We start from the raw sequence: 23,518 nt of genomic DNA, 5'->3' as shown, positions 1-23,518 counted from the left end.
AGCTGATAACAGCAAAGTCTCTTGACTTATGACTCATGTTCATATATGATATCTGTAGGCCCAATACCACTAAGTAGAAGTCTTTAAGGTTTTTGAGTCTTAAACGGAATCATTGAATACCAAAGGTGGAATAGACCTTAGAGCTCATCTGGCCCAGTCCTCTTCATTTTACAGATGAGGAAATAAGCACACAGAGCAGGAGAGACTTTGGACTTGTCATAAACAGAACATTGACATAAACAGAACATATGACAGAGACCTCATAGCTCATCTGCCCAGGGCATCTTGTCCATACACCCTCATTCTACTTCCCTGCCCTGTGACTCATGGTACCCATTTAGGGGGTGACTGGGCAAATCTAAGGGTGACCTCAGCAGTCTTGGAAAGGATCAAAGCTAATTGGATCATATAGGGTTCAACCTACGGCTGGTGATGCAAATACCAAGAATCAAACACTGGGCTGAAACATCAATTGCAGTTGCAGGCGTTACCCCAGTGCCCTGTGATGCCAGTCCAGACGTGTGCTCATGATGCAGCTGAGACTTTAATGAGGAGTGGTTATCAGCTGGCTCTGGAATCACATGGTCCTGGCCCAGAATAGTAGTCGTAGCCTCCTTATAATTATTGGGATAAAAACAACTAGTATGATACAAATCTTGTGTAATTTTTTGCTGTGAATTAAAGACTGTCTTCTAACCATTTTTGTTTGGTAGAAACTATGCTCTTGTGTGATCTAAGAGTAGCAAGTCTCTGAGTTTTGAAGGAGTAAAGTCTCTGAGTTCATTTAGGAGTACAAGCTAGATTTTAAAATTACTTATGTGAAGATTTTCACAAAGCATAGGCTGCAAAATAATGTCTGCCAAGCCTTTCCTTTTTTTTTTTTAAGTTTATTTATTTTGAGAGAGAGAGACAGAGAGAGCAAGTGGGGGAGGGGCAGAGAGAGAGAAAGAGAATCTCAAGCAGGCTCTGCGCTGCCAACCTGGGACTTGATCCCACAAACCAGGAAATCACGACCTGAGCCAAAACCAAGAGTTGGACACTCAACCGACTGAGCCACCCAGGCACCCCTGCCAAGTCTTTTCTTAATATATGCCATTATTTTTTCCTCATGGCTTTATTCACTCAGTAAATATATATATTGAATGCCTACTATGTGTTAGGTATGGAGGATAAGGGTGAGCAGACGCTCACATGGAGCCGTCATGTCAGGGCGATTCTCGCCCTCATGGAGCTTAAGAGGTTGACGTAAATCCCATCAGCACACACGTGTGCCAGGTGCTGCCGAAGAGCATAATGATGCTGTGAGGCCTGAAGAGACGCGGGTTAAACCTGCGTTCGTGATAATAACAATAGCTATTACTTACGGGCTGCCAGCTATGGGCAGGTACTGAGCTGGCTGCTTTTCATTTATTGTGCCTAATGCTCACAGTGAGGCAGGTACTCCCACGGTATAGACCAGGAAACTGCGGCTCACAGAGCTGGGGCAGGTCTTGCTGGCTCCAAGGGCCATGTGCTACTTTCAGTTAGTAAAACTGCTACACCAGATTGTTGGGATTTAGCCTTTCTGCCATTCATCACATGATAACTGCTTGTCTTTGCTAATGGCCATGGCCACATCCAAACATCTGTAATCTCTGGATATACAATATCTGCTTGTACCCATATGCTGCTATTTGAGAATTCTTCATAAGTGAAAACTTTTAATTAATTAATTAAAAATTCTTTTGAACATAAATGCATGACTTTATGTTTCTTCCCTTTGCTTTCCCACCAATACCCCTTTGCTTGCTTCTAATAAATCTGTCTAGTCCATTAAGACCAGTCAAAAACTTGCCCTATATGTCGGTTTGAAGGAGTCTTAATGCTCCTCTGGTTGAGCAGAGGTCCTGAGAGATAAGAGAGCAGGAATGCACCATTTTGACACCTAGTCCTGGGCTAGCTGCTCCTCATAAATTGTTTTACATACAGAACAGGACTGTGGGTCACCAGGTTACAGGCAACCGTGAACAGTGGGGCATACCTCAGAGTCCTTCCCATCTGGTGGGCAACACACCCAGAAAGTCCTGGGGCCACATTCAGATATAGTGTCATCTGTGGCCGTCTAACAAAAGAAACGGACATCTGAAGGACCAGGAAGGGAGACAAGGTCAGGTAAGATGTAGTAGAGGGGGTTCGGGCTACAGTAGAGCCCAGTGCCTTCCAGGATTTTTTTCTTGCCATTCATGTACTTACTTAACAGCCATGTATTCAGTAGCTGTATGATGCTGGACCCTAGGGAGATGAGATGGCTCTGAGCTCTGCCCAAGTGGCATGTTTATTTTGGTGAGGGAGATGGACATTAAACAACTTTCTCGGGTAGTTACTTACTGAGGTAAGTGCTATGAAGGGTGGTCTGGGAGACTGGAAGCCTCTCACTCAGCCACCTGCAGAGGCAGCTGCAGGAGGACAGCTGACCCCGACCTGGAGAGGAGGGAGCCCAGTGCCAGGTGGGATGGCCTTGCCCCAGGTAGCTGCCCCTCGGGGCGGGGCTGTGGGTGAGGGCTGGGAAGGAGCTTGGAAAGGTTTGTGGAAATGGAGTCAGGACTAGCCTGAGGAAAATCACTCTCTTTCCTAATAAACACACCCCAGGCATCGGAGTCTGCACCTCATCTATGGCACTTGTCACCACTACTGCTAAAAGCCATCTTTTGTACAATAAAATAACTGTGCAATCTTCCTGTAGTAAACTCAAAGTATTTTTTTTTATGTTGCAAAGAGTTTAATGATAGGCACAAGGCTTGAAATGCCCTTTCCTTGTACCCAGAGAATTAGGGGTACCGTGGGTACCCTTTTAGGAAATTAAGTGGGAAGAAGCTATTCGAATTGAGTAGTGAATTAATGTTAAACTTCTCAGGCTCCAGGAACTTCTTGAGTGTTTTGGTTGAAAGGAGCTGGCATATTTGTGAGGTATCCTGATATGGTTTACTGGGTGCTGTGGGCTGGGAATATGTTAAAACAAAGCTCCAGCCTTTTTCCTGATGAGCCACTTGTGATTTACCTGAAGCTGTAGTCACACTGACCTGAGATGGGGCAGAGATGTTGAAATCCCAGATGCTGACAGGATTGGGGGCCGAGAGTCAGGCATTCTAACAGTCAGCCATGTGAGCTAGGTCTTGGGTCTTCCTTTCAGAAGCCTCTTTGCAGGCAGGTGCAGGGAGGTTAGGGAAACCCCTCCCTCCTTTCCCCCTTCCATCAGTGCAGGACCAATGAATTGTAGGAGCTGAGGTAAAGGTGAATTCTCTCTTCTACCCACCCACAGTGAAAAACTGTTGAATGTCAAATACAGTTTGCAACTTTAAAGTGAAATGTTTCCTGCCACATGTCATCCAGTTGAGCAAGTCCACACCTGTTCAGCCTGGTCGCTGGTTAGTAGAAGGAATGAAAGAGAACTGTGTGCCTTTGAGCTAAGGCATTTTAAATACTTATTACTCTGATTCACCTTCGCTGCCATTTTCCTTTTATCTTAACACCGTAAGTAATGCATGAGCCTTCCCCACGGAACATTGCAGATCTCGTTTAAATGGTAAAAACGTCTCCAGCTCAGGTGATCAGCTTGTTAGAACAGCCATTTGCTACACGAAAAACATGAAACGTTTTTATCTGGTTGGAGCTTACAGATTCCCTGTAACGTGGGTGGCACCCATCAGTTTCTATTACTATTTTCCTTTAACCGCTGGCCTCTGTTCCTTTAGTTATCCTTTAGAATGGCATCGTGCTGGGTCTAGGAAATTATTTACAAATCTCTATCAAAAAAACCCCAAAAAACTGTGGGACGCCTGGGTGGCTCGGTCGGTTGAGTGTACGACTTCAGCTCAGGTCATGATCTCACAGTCCATGAGTTTGACCCCCACATCGGGCTCTGTGCTGACAGCTCAGAGCCTGGAGCCTGCTTCAGACTCTGTGTCTCTCTCTCTTTCTGCCCTTCCCCAACTAATGCTCTCTCTATTAAAAAATGAATAAACATTTAAAAAATGATAATAAAAACAACAACAACAAAACTGAAGGTTTTAACAGTAAGTAAAAGTCCGAAGAAACCTGATTTTTCTTCTTAGTACGGTTGCTTTTTACTTTGTGACCTGGAGACTGAACTAAAGCTAAGAGGTTATGAACTAGACAGGTCTTGCCTGGTTTTTCTCTAACACCCTTCTCCATCAAAGAAAAGGTTGTAGAGTGAACCCAAAGCTTTGTAATAACTTTAAAAAATAATCACAATTATGTATGATTCATTTTATACACCTATTAATGGCAATACACTTAAAATGCCATAGCGGAACAATTGTGCAACTCCTCAATTTGATAGCTTTTCTGAAAAGCGTAACCCTGCTTCTGTAAATGTAATGAAAGCTTTTTTCATATTAAAGGCATGTATTGGGAGATGGAATGTTTCCTTCTCCCTACATAACTGCAGGGCGATTAAATATTGACTAAGAGCCAGGAGTTGACAGCCAGCGGCCTCACCCTGGTAAATGCTGATGTGTGCGGCTGAATGTAAATACAGAGCCATCCCCGCGGGGCCATGGTTTTTTTGTTGAGAAGTGGGGAGCCGGCAAGTTGTGAGTGATGCACGAGGTGTCGAATTTGAGTGCTACTGTAGAAGAGTGTAAGTTGAAACAAGTGATTCTTTGAAAAACAACCCAACTCTGTCAAAAGAAAAATATATTTTCCCAATCAATCTGAATAAAGAGGATGTTAGTCAGAAGTTGTAACAAAACACCCAGGGCACCACTGCTTGCAGAAACAAAAGAGCTGTCTGTCACTGGAACGGCTTATTCTTTCACGGACAATGATTACTTGGTTATATGAAACAAACTGGTTGAAATCATCAGATTTATTTTCGTGATATTCATTTGATTGGGAACTTGTGCAGTACATCGTCTATATTTTTGTTGTATGTGCGGTTTACTTTTTTGTTGTGTTTTAAACAGTTTGAACATTTAAAAGACATAATCAGTTGTTTCTGTCTGGGGGAGGGGCTTGCAAAATGAGATGTTTTGCTTATTTTCTACAAGGAAATAGTTTTCATTTCATTTTTTCCTGTTAATAAGGTTCATTACAGATCTAATTATTTTTACTCTGAGACTTTTACACTTTGCAGCAAATACCTAGAATTTGTTTCAAAGTAACTCCCATCTGAGTTGAATGTAGGGTGGGAGTCTCTAAACCTTTGTGTGTTGAGCTGTCTTATAAACTCTAGAAGTTGCTGAGGCACCTTCCTCCAACTTTCAAGTGCCTGTTTAACCCATGCATGTGCACACAGACCTGGCTCAGGCCTGTAAGCCTGTCTGTGGAGGCTAAATGATTGTCAGCCTGCCCCAGGCCCTGCCCCAGAGCCTGCGGCCTTGCTGAGAGTTTAGGGAGATAAATGGATACATTGTGAAATGAGGAATCCGGTTCCTCAAATTCTAAGCTTTTTTTTTTTAGGTGAAGGGAGCAAATCCAACAAAGTAATTCTTAGTGTTTTTTCCTCCAGGAGAATACCTTTGTAGTTTAACTACTTTCATAGATTCAACCTCAGGATTGACTACTTTGTTGAAAAGGCATCTGTTGGCCCTCAGTCCTCCTTTCTGCCTGCCTCTGCTTACCTTTCGACCAGCTCCCCTCACTCAGCCTGAGTCAGTCCACTAGTGCTAAAAATCGGGCATAGTTTCAAAGAAACTTGACTTGGGCTTCAGTAGGCGGGGGATGGAAAAGGTTAGCTGAAGAATGTTTACTTTTTCTGCTTTCGTGGGGCAGTTGAATGACCATCCCAGACTTTTCAAATAGTCTAATCAAGATGACTCTTGACCCTCAGAAACAATACCCTCAGCCTGCAGCCTAAGCTTTTAGCCTTTGTTTTTAGTGACCCTGCTGAAGTGGAGGGGAGTGTCCTTGTCCATGAGTTCTGTTCCCATCACTCAGAAAAGTACATTCTTTAGGTTAATAGATTGAGGCAAACACTAAAATCGACAGTATTTGAGACTAAGTTTTCGATTGCACTCTTTCCAGAAAAACAGTATGCAATAAAAATCTACTCTAAAATCATGCTCTAGATACAAGGCATAACAGAAATTATAGGATGCAGTCACTGTGCCCAGGCCACTTAAAACAGTGGGTCCTGTGGATAGAGCAGAATCTTAAGAATGGCCTGCTGAGTGCCGAGCATTCTTTCATTTGTAAGAAATTAAACCCAGAAACACTAAACACAATTCCTGAATGTGATTTCCTGTTGGTTCATCTATACACTCTAGAAGATTCCTGAGGAGAGGTTTATTGCTCACAGCAATTTAGTGGAGGTATCCTCAAGATTGACTGTTTTCCGAGAGCCCCCTCACAGGGCCAAATTATCCACTTCCTTTTTTCAGTAGGTTTACCACAGTTCATACATTTATCAAAAATATAGAGAGCCTTACTATGTTCTAGGCGCTATACTACTGGAAAAAACAGAATCCTAGTGCTAATGTACACATACATTAAACCTGTATTAGGGTTTTCCAGAGAAAAAAGAAACAAAACGAATAGGTGTGTGTGTGTGTGTGTGTGTGTGTGTGTGTGTGTGTGTGTGAGAGAGAGAGAGAGAGAGAGAGAGAGAGAGAGAGAGAGAGAGAGAGATTTATGTTAAAGAATTGGCTCTTTTCAGGACTGACAAGTCTCAAATGTACACAGCAGGCTGGCAGGCTGGAAATTTCAATAAGAGTTGATGCGGCAGTCTTGAGACCAAAGTCCATCTGGAGACAAGAGTTCCTTTTTCAGGGGACCTCAATCTTTTCCTTTAAGGCCTTCAGTTGATTGGGTGAAGCCCACCCACACTGTGGAGGGTAATCTGCTTTACTCCAAGTCTATGAATTTAAGTGTGTATCACATCTAAAAACAAATACCTCCACAGAGACATCTAGAGCTTATTAAAACAGAGTGCTGGCCTTCACCCCCTTGACTCAGGAGATCTGGAGTTACGCCCAAGAATTTGCAGTTCTCACAAGTCCCAGGTGATTCTGATGCTGCTGATCCAAGGACCACACTTTGAGAATCGCTGATCTATGTAATCCAGGATCTTTCCCTTAGCCTCATGGCTCAGATATACAGATTTGGTGATCATAAGAAAGGTAGTTTTATTTTTCAGAGATGTACTCAAGTAAATCAAGATTACCACGCTGATGTGTAAAAAAATATCAGTGTAAATTTGTTGATTTATAATAAGAACTAAAACCACCTCTGTGAGCAGAATAATCCTATCAGTTTGGGAGGGGTAGTCCCTCCTAGTGCAACACTATGGAAAGCTGAGCCAAAGGAAATGGAGAGTCAGCCAAGGAAAGGGATGATTGATTGCAGCACCACCACCCCCTACAAGGATGGTCACATCCTGCCGGCCCAAGGCCCTCTCTCCCTGGACTTTGTGCGAGGATTAGACAGGGCCATTGTTTGGGGAATGGATCCTTTACGTGGACAGCTTCAGTTTTTACTGGTCTGTAAGAACGCTTCTCTCTGACCTGCAAATTCTACTCAGCAGTGGGGCTCAAAGTCCACAGAGATTGGAAATACTTTTAGCGAATCATTAAACATTTAATTTTTATAGTAACTTTTCATTAGATGTAACATACACTGCTTTTATGAAAGAGGATCTTGGGCAGCATTAGAATTTGTTAATATGTGCCCTTTATGTGTTGAGTTTCCTTTCTTGGTTGTTAATTTGGGTGAAGTTACCATCTCCCCTTATGAGATTATTTCCATCTTTCTTTGCGCATGAAGGGAACTTGACTTTGAAAAAACATTTACACGTTTAATATTTTCAAAATGTTCCATGTCCATTTAGAGGTCATTTTTCCCTGAGCTTTGGCTTCCTGCCTCCACCATGCTATTTTTAGATTTTACATTAAGAATGGGATTCCTTTCTTAATAAAGATATTTGAACCAAATTGTGTTGTAAAAAAGTTATGTTTATACTATTTGTTTTAGTGTTTTTATTGCAGAGTCCTGCAATTGCCTTCATTGGCACCAAAAATTTGGCCTTTCAAATAAAGACAGTCCCTTAAAACTCGTTCTGAGAAATCAGACTGTGGGCTGAGTCTGTATAACACCTCACACCTTGTCTGCCATGAACTTCTTGTGAAAGACACTTGAATAAATAGCCTTAGCACATGGGGATAGATGGCCCTGGAACGGCCGTGGGTTATTGTGCGTGGACCTCAGTGCAGACAAGAAGTCGATCCACACCAATCTCAGTGACACGGCACAAAACAGGCGCATTCTCATGTTTAACCTTCTGGTCTCATTGTCCTACCCTCCCAGCGTCCAGTCAGCAAATAGAAACCATTCTATAAATTTTACGAGGTAGATATCCTGCGGGGAATTAGTTACACAAGTGAAGGAAGAAGAAAAAGTAGACGGCAAGGTAACCCAGAGACTAGTAACTGCAAGAAGCAGCCACCACCTTGAGAATTGAGGGAACAAAAGGGAAGCGATGGTGTAACCAGAACCTTCCTTGGAGGTGCCCTGGGGTTGTGCTGGCAGGGGTGGGGTGACGCAGCCGTGCTTGGGAAGCATCCTTGGAGCGCATCTGGCAGCCACAGTCAGATCACAGAAGGGTTGTCCTAGACTGGTAGTCTCTGCAGCCACAAGAGGAATGTCATAGACGAGGTGGATCTCATGAAACACCTCCTTCCTTTCCCTTCACTGGCCGGTCTCCCACGGGTGCCTCCCACAGTCAGGATCTAGCAGGGAGCCAGGTGGCAAAGTTGCCTGAGAAATGTGGTTTGCGAGTGTCAGCCTCAGCATCATAGAGCAGCAGCTCGTGGCTTTCTTTGCTTCCCTTCCTTCCTGTGTTGGTCTCTTCTATCAGTTTCATTCACTTATTTCTACTAAAATATTACAAGTGAGGGTAGTGTTTGTGATAAAGGGACCTCTTATAAAGAACAAGGGAGGGAATCTACTAAACTATTTAGATTAACCTACAGATTATTTTCCAGCCATTGTTAGGAAATGCTTTTATATTAATGAAGGGAACAGAAATCTCAGCTTTTTTTTTTTAATGTTTATTTTTGAGGGAGAGCACGAGTGGGGGAGGGGCAGAGAGCGAGAGGGCAGCAGAGGATCTGAAGCAGGGTTTGTGCTGACAGAAAAGAGTCCAATGCAGAGCTTAGAACTCACAAATGAACCATGAGATCATGACCTGAGCCGAAGTCAGATGCTTAACCAACTGAGCCACCCAGGCCCCCCAGAAATCTCAGTTTGTTTTTAATATCACATTTAAGTTTCTCAGAGAATAGAATGCTGTGTCATATTCTCATTTCACTTTGAGATTTTATTTGAAGTCATGTTCATATTTGAGTGTAAAAATCTGTCCTCATAATAGCTGTTCTTATCTTGGTGTTTCTGTCTTGTGTCTAGAAAAAAAATGACTCATTTTCTCCTAAAGATTAGAATTCCATGGTATCTCTTTTTGCTACAGTTCCTTTGTGTGTTCATTTGTAGGGCTGATAGAATTGGTAATGATAGTGCCCTCCTTGTGTCATATTCAGAGCCGTTCAACAAGCCTTTATTAAAGGCCTGTCAAGGGCCATGGCTTTGGGCAGAGGACAGACTTGGCTTTGAGTTCTCAGCTCTACCACTTTGGTATCTTACCCTGTTGAGCTCAGTTCTTTGTCTATGATGTGAGAATAAACACTAATGTTGCAGGGATATTAAAGTATTGTGTGTGTAAAGCACTTGACACTGTGTCCGAGAAGTCCTCCATAAATGGTAACATGCCATTATTATTACAGTTTTGATGATCATTCATAGCTTTAGTAGATACTGTAGACAGTAAAGTTAACAGTAAAGTTTTCATTGTTGAGATATTTGTGTTTTATTTTCACAGTTAATCAGCATGTTAGTTGTCATTGGCTTGGAAGGGCATTTTTCTTTAAAGTTATTAGTTTGTTTAGGATTTATTTTATTGAAACTCCCTTTCCTACCTGCAGAAAGGATTTAGGTGACTGGCTTTTCATTTCTAAAGTTTTAATAAGAGAATTAAAAAAAATAACTCATGGCACCTACGTGGCTCAGTCAGCTGTGTCCAACTCTTGATTTCGGCTCAGGTCATGATCCCAAGGTCATGGGATCGAGCCCCACAGCAGGCTCTGCACTGAGCATGGAGCTTGCTTGGGATTCTCTCTCTCTCTCCCCCTCTGCCCCTCTCTCCCACTTGTGTGCTGTCTCTAAAATAAAAAATATGTGTATGCACACACGCACACACACACACACACACACACACACACACGCAGACACATACATAACTCAATACATAACTCAAGTGCCTTAACCACTTCTCAGGCCTTGGGTTTTTCATGCTTACTTACAGATTGACACTTTGCTAATCGAAATGGAGATTTAATATGGGCTGGAGTGAGGAGATGTATTCTGTTCTAGTGACTAGAGTACTGAACTGAATTTGTTTAGAAAGAAGTTGGGTTCTTTGTTTAACCAGGTCAGAGATTTGCCAGTCACTGTGGGCAAACTCTTTGATTTTTTGCTTATTTTTATTTTGTTTGCCATCTCCTTGATTCACAGTGGCTTATAAGAATTTATAAGAATGTTTATAAATAGCATATATTTACCTTGGATGAAGAGGGCTCTATATTAACTATATCTTAGTCTACTTTTGTTGGTATGGGGTAGGGTACTTAGCCTTTCCTGTGTATCACAAACCCTGAGGGACTTTAGTATATTCAGATCCAAGGCATTACTCCCCACCCTAAGAGCCTGATTCACTTGGGGCTCTAGCATTAGCATGTGTGTGTGTGTGTGTGTGTGTGTGTGTGTGTGTGTGTGTCTATATCTACACCTGTCTGTCTATCTATCTACCTACCTGTCATCTATCTAAGCTCCACAGATTGTCCTAACGTGGAACCAGTTGCAAAACACTGGCATAAAGGAAACAGCCCACCCGTGTGCTTGAGTCTTTCTCTTACATTGTGCCTATTGGCCATTTTGTTGCTTGTTGGATATGGGCACATGTATTAGTTTTCTATTGCTCCTATAACAAATGGCCACAAACCTGGTGGCTTAAAACAATATGTTTATTATCTGATAGTCCTGAAGGCCAGAGGTCTGAAATGGTCTTAAAGAGCTAAAATCAAGCTGTTGGTAGGGCTGATTCCTTCTGGAGGCTCTAAAGAAGAATTTGTTTCCTTGTCTTTTCTAGCTTCTAAAGTCTGCCTGCACTCCATGATTCATGGCCCCACATTCCTACCTCTGTTTCTGTCATTACATGTCCTCCTCTGACTTTACCTACTTTCATCTTATGAGTACCTTTGTAATTACATTAGACCCCCCTGGATCATCCAGGATAATCTCCCCATTGTAAGACCCTTAATTTAATCACATCTACCAAGTCCCTTTTGGCCGGTGAGGAAATACAATCACAGGTTCTGGGGATTAGGATATGGACATGTTTGGGAGAGGCCATTCTGTCTACTGCAGCAAGAAAAAATTCAGATCCCCCCATTTTTCTCATTTGAGTACAGAAACCTCTGAGTTAGCCACACCTTCTTTTTTCTACAGTGTATGATAGGCAAGAATGGAACATTTTCAAAGACTGGAAGTGATGATACCATATTCAGAAATTTGATTTTATTGATTTTTTTTAAAGTTTATTTCTTTATTTTGAGAGAGAGAGAGAGAGAGAGCATCAGCAGAGGGGCAGAGAAGAAGAGAGAGAGAGAATCCCAAGCAGGCTCCGTGCTCTCAGCACGGAGCCCAATGTGGGGCTTGAACTCACGAACTGTGAGATCATGACCTGAGCTGAAATCAAGAGTTGGTCGCTTAACCAACTGAGCCACCCAGGCACCCCAGATTTTATTGATTTTTTAGAAGGCTACCAATTTTTAAATTTTCTCATGCCTTAGGAACTTGTTTCAGAAATAGATTATGTAACATTTGAATCTCATCAGCTTTGAAATGGTGCATTGCTAAAGTTTTCCTCAGGTAGAGTACTTCTCTATCACTAAAACAGTAATTCACAACAGTGTGTGACTTATTCTTGGATTTATTCTCCTAACAAGCATTTGTTGACCGCCAAGTGTGTGTTCAATTCTTAGATACGAGAAGACTGGATTCCTGACCTTGAGGTTAGGGTCTAAGAACTCACTCCTAATGGTTAATATATTTGTATTTCAATATAATTGGTTTCCTTGTAATCCTATGTTTTTTGCTATATACATGTAAAAACATCGTGCTGAGAAGGGGCCCACAGACATTCGCCAGAATGTTAAAGGGGTTCTCATGACATTAGTATGATCAAGAACTCCAGTGAGAGGATTCTCATAAATGTGTCACCAAAAAGATGATCATGAGATGCAGGAAGCTGCTCAGGGAAAGGGGAAGCTCCTGGCAATGATTTTCAATGCTAGCTGCTTACTGGGTTGATGAACAGAAAGTGGGTGGTGCCCCTTAAAACTACCAGTGCCTGGGACACACTGACAGATTCTGATTTGATTCTTCCTGGAAGGGTTCTAATATCTGTCTTTAAACAAGTGATGTTGAGTTTGGTCTTGTAGAGGGGACGTAGAATAGGAAGACCTACAAGAGTACGGCTGAGCTCAAGGGCTCAGTAGAAGAGCTGTAAAGAAGTCTATGGAGCTGGGACCTAGACACAGACAATAAGTCCTTAGTTCATCCCGCTTCTGCCCCAGTTCTTCTGCCACACACTGTCTGCTAAAGACTCTATGACCTTTGAGCAGGGTAGAACCAAATTTAGACATTTGGCAACTCAACAACTTAGCCAGCTCACTTCCTAGTAGGGAAGACAGGTTTCCAGTAGTTAAGAATGTGGGCCTGAGCCAGACTGCTCGGGGGCTAAACCCCCATTCCTCTACTTACTAGCAGTGTGACATTTGGAAATGTGCTTAGTCTTTTTGCCTCAGTTTCCCCAATAATAGTAGTATTTCCTAGGATAGTACCAACAGCTGACTGGGGTAGGTAACTTTTATTGGCTCTGTTTACAGATGGCACTTAGATTAATTTCATAGCTGGTGTTATGGACTGAATGTTTGTGTCCCCACCACAGTACATATGTTGAAGACCTAACCCCCCGTGTCATGGTACTAGGAAGTGGAGTCTCTGGCATTGTAATTAGTTTAGATGAGGTCATGAGAGTGAAGCCCTAATGAAGGAATTAGTGTCCTTATAAGAAAAGGAAGAGAGACCAATGCTCCTTTCTCCACCATGTGAGGATTTAAGATGAAGGCTCTCACTAGGTATCAAATATGCTGGCTTCTTGATCTTGGCCTTCCAGTCCTTCAGATTGTGGGAAATAAGTGTCTCTTGTTTAAGTCACCCATTCTATAGTAGTTTATTATGGTAGCCCAAATGGACTAAGACAGCTGGTAAGGGGGCAGAACTGAGATTGGAAACCATATCTTTGACTCCCAAACAGGGATGCTTAACATGCAAACCATCTTGCTATTGGGTAATATATGTGCTAAAAGTATGCACTTAGACATGATGGTGGTCCAAAGGAAGGATTCACTTTATTTGAGTAGGTCAGAGGAGGAGAATCTTCAGCTAGTTTTTTTTAAAAAAATAGTTAACCCTTTTGGAATTGCAAAGAGGATGTGAAAGAAGGCATTCCAGGCAGAGGGAATAGCATGTGTAAAATTCTGGAGACATGGAAGAGAGACTGCATGGGGACCAGATGGCCAGGGGGTAGGGTGTGTGCAGGGAAGCCGGCAATGGGAGGGAGGCTGTGGAGCTGCGTTTCTCCAGGGTTGTGCTACATGGAATGCATATTAGAAGCCCTGGATATGCAGTGCAAACACTCCTGAACTAAGACAGAGGGTGGCAGTAGGAGAATGAAGGGCAGAATACAGGCCATATAAAGCATGTTGAATCATCAGAACCTAGTGAGAGATGGTCTATGTGTGTGCGAGGGAGGGATTAGAGGGGAGTCTGGATCGTTGGATTGGCACTGGTTGGAATCCAGTAAGGGTTTTTTGTGTTGTTGTTGTTGTTTTTTAAGTTTATTTATTTACTTTTGAGAGAGACAGAGACAGCATGAGTGAGGGAGAGAGAGAATCCCAAGCAGGCAATGTGCTGTCAGTACAGAACCCAATGTGGGGCTCAAGCTCATGAAACTGTGAGATCATGAGCCAAAACCAAGACCTGAGCCAAAACCAAGAGTGGGATACTTAACTGACTGAGCCACTCAGGCACCCTGTGAGTTTTTGATGTACTACTACGTGCAAAGGAGATCTGCCAGGGTAGAGTGATTACACACCCATTCTTCCCAGGCTCCTAGAGGAAAGTGGTGGTGAAAACAGTGTGACTGGGCAGTGACATCTGGGGGGTATCCGTGAGAAAGCCATCTGCGTAGCTACAGTTCCCCCTCTTCTGTGACACTGGCTAGGTAATGATAACAATAGTGAAAGCAGATTTGGAGATGTGGAATGTAAGTTTCAGTGCAAAGAGTTGACAGTCATTATGCCAAAGCAAAGTACTGATGTCTGAGAACACTTTGGTGAAGAAGAAGCCTTATGTTGATCATAGAGAAATGAATAATCACTCTAAGGGCATACCAAGGCGATAGAATCATGAAAGGGAGATAAAAATTAAACCGTGCACTCTGTATATGAAGGAGGAAAGTGAGTGAAACTTTCTGGACAAGCACCACAGTGTTTGTCTTCTGAGTGATGTCATTCAGTTAGAATAAGGACGTGAACGACCAGCTACTGAATTATCCATTTTTTCCATGACTAACTGGCTTTTTCTCTGGTATTTGGTCTTTGGCTTTCTGCTGCTCAGGAGATCCACATCTACATGTTCAACTTTAAATCCTGCAAAATTATTAACATAAAGGACTGTTTTTTAAATTCCTCTAAATTGGTAGGGGGCAATGGTATCACTTATTTCTGCAGCATGGTATTGATAAGTTGATAAGGTTGTTGTATGTTTTCAAACCTGAATATTTATTTTGTCTCTGTTGGTCACAGCATCCAGCAGGTCACTGTAAAACTTGATTTTATTAGATGTCCTTAAATCTCTCTTAAGGTTAAAATCTGGCACTTCTACATCAACTTCCTTCCTAAATTTTTCCTTCAGATCCTTCCTCCAAGGGATTTTTCTTTTTCTTCCTTTACATTGTTACCTTAGAAGGAATTAAGCATTCATCAACTTAACCAAGTTTCTTACTGTGGATAGCACATATGTAAGATACACATTAGTATTGAAATGTTATTAAACCAGGCCACCTGGGTGGCTCAGTCAGTTGAGCATCCATCCGACGTCGGCTCAGGTCATGATCTCACGGTTTGTGAGTTTGATCCCCCAGTTGGGCTCTGTGCTGACAGCTCAGAGCTGGGAGCCTGCTTCAGATTCTGTCTCTCTCTGCCCCTCCCCTGCTCACGCACGCTCTCTCTCTCTCTCTCTCAAAAATAAATAAATATTAAGAAAAATTAAAAAAAGAGAAATGTTGTTAAAACAATTCTGTACCACATTTTTCTAAAATTGTCACTCTAACTACCAGAGAGTGTAATTTATATTAGTATTACACAAACTAGGAGGCTGGTTCTGTGTAATGGGCTTGGAGCCAGCTGAGCTGGGTTCTAATCCTTTCTGTCCCTTCTAGTTATGTGATCTTGAGCAAATTATTTGACTTCTCTGTACCTTGACTTCTACTTCTATAGAACAAGAGTATTAATAGTACCTAACATGACAGGGCTGTTAGAGGATTAAATGGCATTGTGTATGTACACTTGACCCGTAATTAATGTCAGTTAGTTTTCTGTGTCATCATCATGATCATTCACTCCATTTTCATAACAGCCAAACAAGGCTTGTTTTTCCAAAGGCCTACTGCAGTTTTCTGTACCGGTTGGCTCTCAACAAATTGATGAATCTGAACTTCTGAGTTAGGATGGTAAAAAGAGAAAGTGATTTTTTTTCTTTTTGAGAGAAAGAGAGAGAGAATGTGTGTGCACACATGAGCAAGAGGGGGAGAGGAGGAGGAAGGGAAAGAGAGAAGGAGAGAGAGAATCCCAAGCAGACTCCACACCCAGCCCGGAGTGGTCTCACAACCATGAGATCATGACCATAGCTGAAGTCAAGAGTCAGCTGCTTAACCAACTGAGCCGCCCAGGTGCCCCAAAAAGAAAGTGATTTAAAAATCCTTTCCTTGATTTCTTGAGCCTTTGTTTTTAATGATAGTTACAAAACTCCTGGAATTTTCCACTTAGCTATCTTCCACTTGTGGCCTTACATGTGCAGTGAGAAAAGTTGGGCAATAAAGGGAGACTCTGGGCAGGGCAATTTGTTTGACCTACATTCCTTTACTCTGGTGTTCAAGAGGCTGTATTCATATTTGTGCGTGCAGTCTTGAGTAACCACCTAAATTCCATCTCCTCAGGCATTCTTTCTTCCTGAGGTAATAGATGCAAGCAGCATCCAACACACTCAGACCAAGGTACGCTGCCCAGGCTGCTCTCGGGGAAAGGGAAGGCTAAATGCCAGCACATGGCACAGTGGAAAGGAAGCAGGCTCTGAAGTCCACTGACTTGAATTGGAATCCTAACCCCAGGCAAACTGCTTACCCTCTCTGGGCCTCAGCTTTCTCATCTCTGAGATCGGGAAATAGAGAATCACAAGGAGCATGGCACCGCACGGGGCACAAAGCAAAACATACTTATCCAGGAAAAGTTGCCTCGATACCTCCTTTGTGCTAGGCCCTCTTTGAGCCAGGTGCCAGGGACACAGGTGGCCAAGGTGACGAGCCGACAGTGTTAACTGGCCAGCAGACAGACGGCCCCACGGGTTGTTGCAGAGGAGCCTGGTAAACACAGTGATGGGGAATGAGGGGCGGTGAGAACACATGGAAGGTTCATGCTGGGACCTGATGGGTGAGCTAGGAGTTTGCCCCCAGTCTGGTGGGAGATGGGAAGGAGGGACATGCAGGAGAGTATTGGGCACACAGAGAAGTTCAGTAAGGCTGGCCAGGTTAAGAAGGATGGGTTGGGGTCCCCTTTAAAAAGCTGGACTTTATCCCTTTTAAAAAATAATCTCTACAGCCAGTGAGGGACTTGAACTCCCAACCCTGAGATCAAGACCTGAGCTGAGATCGAGTTGGATGCTTAACCAACTGAGCCACCCAGGCGAACCAAAAATCCCCATTTTTAAATGCTGGCAACTAAGGGCATTTTTTAAAACATGCAGTTTGTAATCATCTGTGGGCTGGATTCTTCTTTTATCTTTTCCAGAAACCTCAGCTTGTGGCATCTACTTTTTTTTTTCCCTTTTCATTCCTCACCAAATCCTTTAGTCCCTCATTATGTCCAATAGAAGTGACTCATGGTGGGGCAAAATGTTCTTGCATTTATAGAAAAGTTACATGCAAAGTCAGTTTATGTATATACAAGAATTTTTACATAAGAAAGAATTTTCAGCTGGGGTGGTAGCAGTTACTGTAAGTAAAATACAGTTGTAAATGTTTCTCTGAAGGGAGAAATTTCTTTTTTTTTTTAATTTGTTTTAAATGTTTATTTATTTTTGAGAGAGAGAGACAGAGACTGAGACAGAGTGTGAGTGGGGGTGGGACAGAAAGAGAGGGAGACACGGAAACCCAAGCAGGCTCCAGGCTGTGAGCTGTCAGCACAGAGCCTGAAGCACGGCTTGAACTCACAAACAGCGAGATCATGACCTGAGCTGAAGTCGGACGCTTAACCAACCAACTGAGCCATTCAGGAGCCCCTGACGGGAGAAATTTTTGAATTCCAGTCAACTTACAAAAATATTATGGAACACAAACATTTATTTATAAATAAGAGAAAAAAACGTACATGCAGATGTATCCAGTATATATTTACACACAGGACATATGAGTACATAATATATTTTTCTTAGGAATTGTCAGATACTTACCTTTTCCTGCATCAAATGATGAGAACTATTTAAAGTAAAAAGGAAAGAAAATTAATATATTCTGCATGGATATTTTGTTATAACTTTTATGGTAAGCAATAACAATAAGCAGGTGCCTCTATTCTGACATTATACAGCTTTAGATTGCTTTTTCATTTAAACACAAGTTTCAGGAATGAACCAAATATTTTGTACCTTCTTTTATGATTGGAACCTTTCATTTTCTAAAATTTAGGGTATTGGGGGCACCTGGGTGGCTCAGTGGGTTGAGCGTCCAATTCTTGATTTCGGCTCAGGTCATGATCTCATAGTTTGTGAGACTGAGCCCCGGGTCTAGCACAGAGCCTGTTTGGGATTCTTTCTCTCCCTCTCTCCCTCTCTGTTCCTCCCCTGTTCATACTCTTTCTTTAAATTGATAAATAAATAGGGGCGCCTGGGTGGCGCAGTCGGTTAAGCGTCCGACTTCAGCTCAGGTCACAATTTCGCGGTCCGTGAGTTCGAGCCCCGCGTCAGGCTCTGGGCTGATGGCTCAGAGCCTGGAGCCTGCTTCTGATTCTGTGTCTCCCTCTCTCTCTGCCCCTCCCCCGTTCATGCTCTGTCTCGCTCTGTCTCAAAAATAAATAAACGTTAAAAAAATTAAAAAAAATGTTTTAAATTGATAAATAAATAAACAAACAAAATTGAAAATAAGTAAAATAAAAATCAGGGTATTTGCTTCTAAAAGAAGTAACCTATTTAATCAATATTACTACTATATTAATATTTATATTAATCATATAAAACTGTATGCAGTTTTATAAATTTATTTTACATACAGTATTCTTTTTTTTATTTTTTATTTAAAAAAGTTTTTTTTTTTTAATGTTTATTTATTTTTGAGACAGAGAGAGACAACATGAATGGGGGAGGGTCAGAGAGAGGGAGACACAGAATCTGAAACAGGCTCCAGGCTCTGAGCTGTCAGCACAGAGCCCGACGCGTGGCTCGAACCCACAGACCGTGAGATCATGACCTGAGCCGAAGTCGGCCGCTTACCGACTGAGCCACCCAGGTGCCCCTACATACAGTATTCTTAAAATCAGCTTCTCATTTTTGTTTACGTCCTTAAAAACATCTCTTGGTATTACAGGTTTTATTGAAATAATGAAAATAAAGGACTTAATGCAGTGCCCGAAATTTGATGATCATGCCATGTGTCAGCAATTGTTATTGTTATGATTAATGATATCACTGTTGTAAGCCTGACTGACAGTTGAAGAAACAGTCTTAAATAACTGAAGTCCACTATTGTTCTATAACTAGTAAGTTTTAGAGACTAAAAAGACTTTATAAGACACAGTTCTACCAAGCTAAACTCCATAGTCTTTCATTTCTAACAAGAAAGAACAAACAAAAGAAACTTTTGTTATTAAACCATCTATTTGTGTGCTGGGTGCATTGCACATATTAGCTCATTTGATTTTTCTGCAAGTACAGTTGCCCTTGAACAGTGCAGGGGTTAGGAGTGCCAGGCCCCCTGCAGTGGAAAATCTGCATACAACTTTTGGCTTCCCCCAAATTTAACTACTAATAGCCTGCTGTTGACCAGAAGCCTTACTGATGACGTAAACAGTTGATTAACACATATTTTGTATGTTACATGTATTAAGTACTGTATCCTTTTTAAAAAAAAAAAAATTAATGTTTATTTTTGAGAGAAAGAGAGAGAGAGAGAGAGAGAGAGAGAGAGAGAGAGACAGAATCCGAAGCAGGCTCCAGGCTCTGAACTTTCAGTCCAGAGCCTGACACGGGGCTCGAATCCACAAACTGTGAGATCACACACTGAGCCTAAGTCAGATGCTTAACCGACTGAGCCACCCAGGCGCCCCTGTATTCTTATAATAAAGTAAGCTAAAGAAAAGAAAATATTAAGAAAATCATTTAAAAAGCAAATATAGGGGGCGCCTGGGTAGCTCAGTCGGTTGGGCGGCCGACTTCAGCTCAGGTCACGATCTCGCGGTCCGTGAGTTTGAGCCCCGCGTCGGGCTCTGGGCTGATGGCTCAGAGCCTGGAGCCTGCTTCTGATTCTGTGTCTCCCTCTCTCTCTGCCCCTCCCCCGTTCATGCTCTGTCTCTCTCTGTCTCAAAAATAAATAAAAAACGTTAAAAAAAAATTTTTTAAAGCAAATATAGGAGTGCCTGAGTGGCTTAGTCAGTTGAGCATCTGACTCTTGATTTTGGCTGAGGTCATGACCTCATGGTTCAGTTCGTGAGTTGGGATTCTCTCTCCCTCTCTCTGCCCCTCCCCCAATGACTCTCTCTAAAAATAAATAAACTTTAAAAAATGAAAAGCAAATACATTTACAGTATTGTACTGTATTTATTGAAATAAATCTGTGTGTAAGTGGACATGCAGTTCAAAACAATGTTGTTCAAGGGTCAGGTGTATTGTATGAGGTTTCATTTTATAGATGAAGAAACTGGAAGTACTAAAGGGTTAAATTACTTACCAAGGTCACATTGCAAGTAAGTGGCAAAGCCAAGAAGTGCTCCTAGATCTGAAGCCAAGGCCCATGACCTTCTTCCAGAGTACAGTGTCTTTTACTACATTGTGTCTAATTGATGCTTGCATGTAGCAAGTGTTTTATTTGTAACTGATAGCAAGCATTTGAGGAGTTTAGGTCACTAAGAAAATAGTCTTCGTTTCATAAAATTGCTGGCTAAAATAGGAGAAAGCAGTCATCTTGAATAGATAGGGTTTTCTGTAAAACAAACAAAAAGGTTTTGTTCTTGGTTTTTTGTTGTTTTTTTTAAATCTCTATTTCTTTCCATGTCTGGGAGGTGACCTTTCTGATGTTACACCGTGGGTAGAATTCATTTTGTAGGGTGTGAGTGGGATTTGGGGAGTATGATGGGAATGACTGATGAATCCATACCCCATTCGTAAGTGGCTTGTCATGTTAAAAACAGTGCAGTCTGGTCTCACAGATGAATGGAGAAAACATAAACGATGGATATAGGAAAGTATCAGTTCAGATTAGGTTTAGCTGTGAGTGACAAAAAAGCCCCAAATGCCAGTGCCTCAAACAAGATGGAATTTTATTTCTCATGCATGTAAAAGAAGTGTGGAGGTCAGGAATGTAAGGCAGTTTCAAAATGGAGATTTTTTTCGGTTTTGCTGCTCCATCATCCTTCAATACATAGCTTTCTTCCTCATCATCCAGGCTCGCTGCTTGAACACCTTCTATGACACTGTAATCGAGCTGGTAGGAAGGGGCAAGGACACATCTCCCTTCCTTTAAGGACACTTTCCAAAGCCACACATGACACCTTTGTTTAGATCTGTTTAGCCAGAATGTACTCACAGGTGCGTGAGTACACACACTTGGTTGCAAGGGAGGCTGTAAAATGTAGTGTCATCCTGGGGTGTGGGGGTGGGGAGATATTCTATCAATGAGAAAGGGGGAGAGAACAGATATTGGGAGATAAGCAACGTCTGTCACAGAAAGAATGAAAAGGAGATAACCGTGTAACAGAGAGAGATTGCCTGTGGTCCTCTGTTGGCGGATACTTTAGACAGTAAAACCTTGGTTTGCGAGCATAATTCATTCTGGAAACATGCTTGTAATCCAAAGCACTTGTATATCAAAGTGAATTTCAAGAACCTTCGGCTCAGTTGTGATCATGCGACATTTAGCGTCACGTACTACTCGTATTGCAAGACATCGCTCATTTATCAAGTTAAAATTTAAATTAGAAATGTTTGCTCATCTTGCAAAACACTTGCAGAACAAGTTACTCGCAATCCAAGGTTTTACTGCATATGCTTTGCCTTGGATGGGAATCCTGGAACGAACATACAAATGCAGGTCCTAACCTTTTGGTCCGGGTATCTGCCTTTGAATGAATGATAGAAATCTTTAGGAGCCTGTGTCTTTAAAAAAAAAAAAAAGCAAGGATGACAATTTTCTCTTTTTTGGTAGCTCTTTTGAATACTGCTTCACTACAAATAAGACCTACCTACCTGAGGAATCACATCATTAATGAATCACTAGCTCAAAAGTTGCACTTACGTTCAGAAGCTCGAAATTTCCATTTGCAGGTCTGAGCTGCCCTGACATGGATACTGGGTCCATGAGGCCCATGGATTTTGAAGGTTTTGCGACCTTCTCTCATTAGCACATATACACTCAGGGTATCTTGTCATGGGTGAGAAGTAAATGTATGTATTGGGAAGAATGTTTAGGGACCTGGCTGCTTTTTGTTTTTGTTTTTGTTTTTCTTGTGCTTTCTCCTGTCATAGTGCTCTTTCATTTCAAGGATTATTGAAATAATCCTAGCAACTATTTTTTGAATGCTAAACCCATTGCATATGTTATTACGCTTAAAGTTCAAAACAACTCTGAAAGGTAGGCTTTATTCATTCTCATTTTATAGACAGAAAAGCTCAGAGTCACATAACTAGTAAGGAGAGTTGCTGAAATTTGAACTTGGGTCCAGTGGACTCCAAAATCCATGCCCGTTATCACCATACCCCTTCATCTTAAAAAATACAAGAAAGTGCAAGGACCCATTCAATGTTTCTTTTTGTATAATAGCCTAAGGAAAGCAGAGATGTGGGGGTCAGTTGTCCTGGTCCCTGGACTTGTATGGGGACTCCCTCAACCCTCTCCTTGGTTCTTTATTGAACCAGGGATCTATGGGAACTGCCACTGTTGTAGAGACAGAGGAGTAGACAGCTTAGAGCTCTCCAGGGGAGGGAGGTCAGTAGCAAAGAGCTGGGCTGGAGCCCTATTCTTTCCCCAGTTTGTTGCTTTCCCAAGGTCTTGCTTTTAGCACTCTGTGTGGGTTGTTTTTGTTTTTGTTTTTTTCCAGTTGCCTTCATCGTATAGCTGTCCCTACACATTTGTAGTTTCCAGATGACTGTCTGTATCTCTAGGGCTTTGGGTTTTTTCATCCTCAGGGTGGGTGGGGGGTGGGCGTGAGGAGCAGAGAGGGAGGTAGGGAAGGAGTGGAGGGGAGGGAGGTGGTTACTGAAGTAAGAGCAGGAAACTACTTTCAGTGTCATTGTAGCAAATTTCTCCTCAATCTTTACTGGTCCAAATAGGGTCCAAATAGGTCCAAATAGGGTCACATGTTTGTCTCTGACCCAATATGGGAAGCTGGAAGTTGGAATAATGCAAGTTAACTTTGAGCCACAAATCCCACTGCCAGATTAACTTCCCCCAAGCACCTGGGCTTTGCACAAGAAGCTGAGGGTACCCAAATAAAAGTAAAGGTTGTATTTATAAAAGATTGGGACTAGGTTTTGGGAAAGCACTAGTATCTTTTGAACTCAATCAGCCCCTACCCGCACTCTACCAGCACCCCAGGACCCCAGACCCCAGAACTTGGGCTCCTCCCTTGACCGGTGACTTTTGGAAGGCTGCTGACCCCTAGTGTTTGAAGTAGAGCATTGGACAGGGAATCCAGAGATTTGGGTTAACCTTTGAAAGGATCACAGAATCACAAAATCTTGTGCCATCCCCTCACACAGTGAGGGTGTGAGCAAAATGAAACTTCTGGAAGTACTTTAATGAGCACAAAGCGCCAGCCCCTGGCATACCGATGCTTAGCGAATTCTCGTGTGAGTAAATGAAGAA

The 23,518-nt window shown here is 42.2% G+C and overlaps 1 protein-coding gene across 4 annotated transcripts in view; it reads left to right on the top strand.

Moving 5' to 3' along the window:
- LOC101094201 (schwannomin-interacting protein 1) overlaps window positions 1–23,518 on the top strand; it is a 579,710-nt gene that overhangs the window by 472,476 nt on the left and 83,716 nt on the right. The gene's annotated exons all lie outside the window — the stretch shown is intronic.

Source organism: Felis catus, chromosome C2 (genome assembly GCF_018350175.1).
Source record: "Felis catus isolate Fca126 chromosome C2, F.catus_Fca126_mat1.0, whole genome shotgun sequence".
NCBI classification, from domain to species: Eukaryota; Metazoa; Chordata; class Mammalia; order Carnivora; family Felidae; genus Felis; species Felis catus.
The sequence above is the reverse complement of the archived record's forward strand: the minus strand, read 5'-3'. Positions and strand labels throughout refer to the sequence as shown.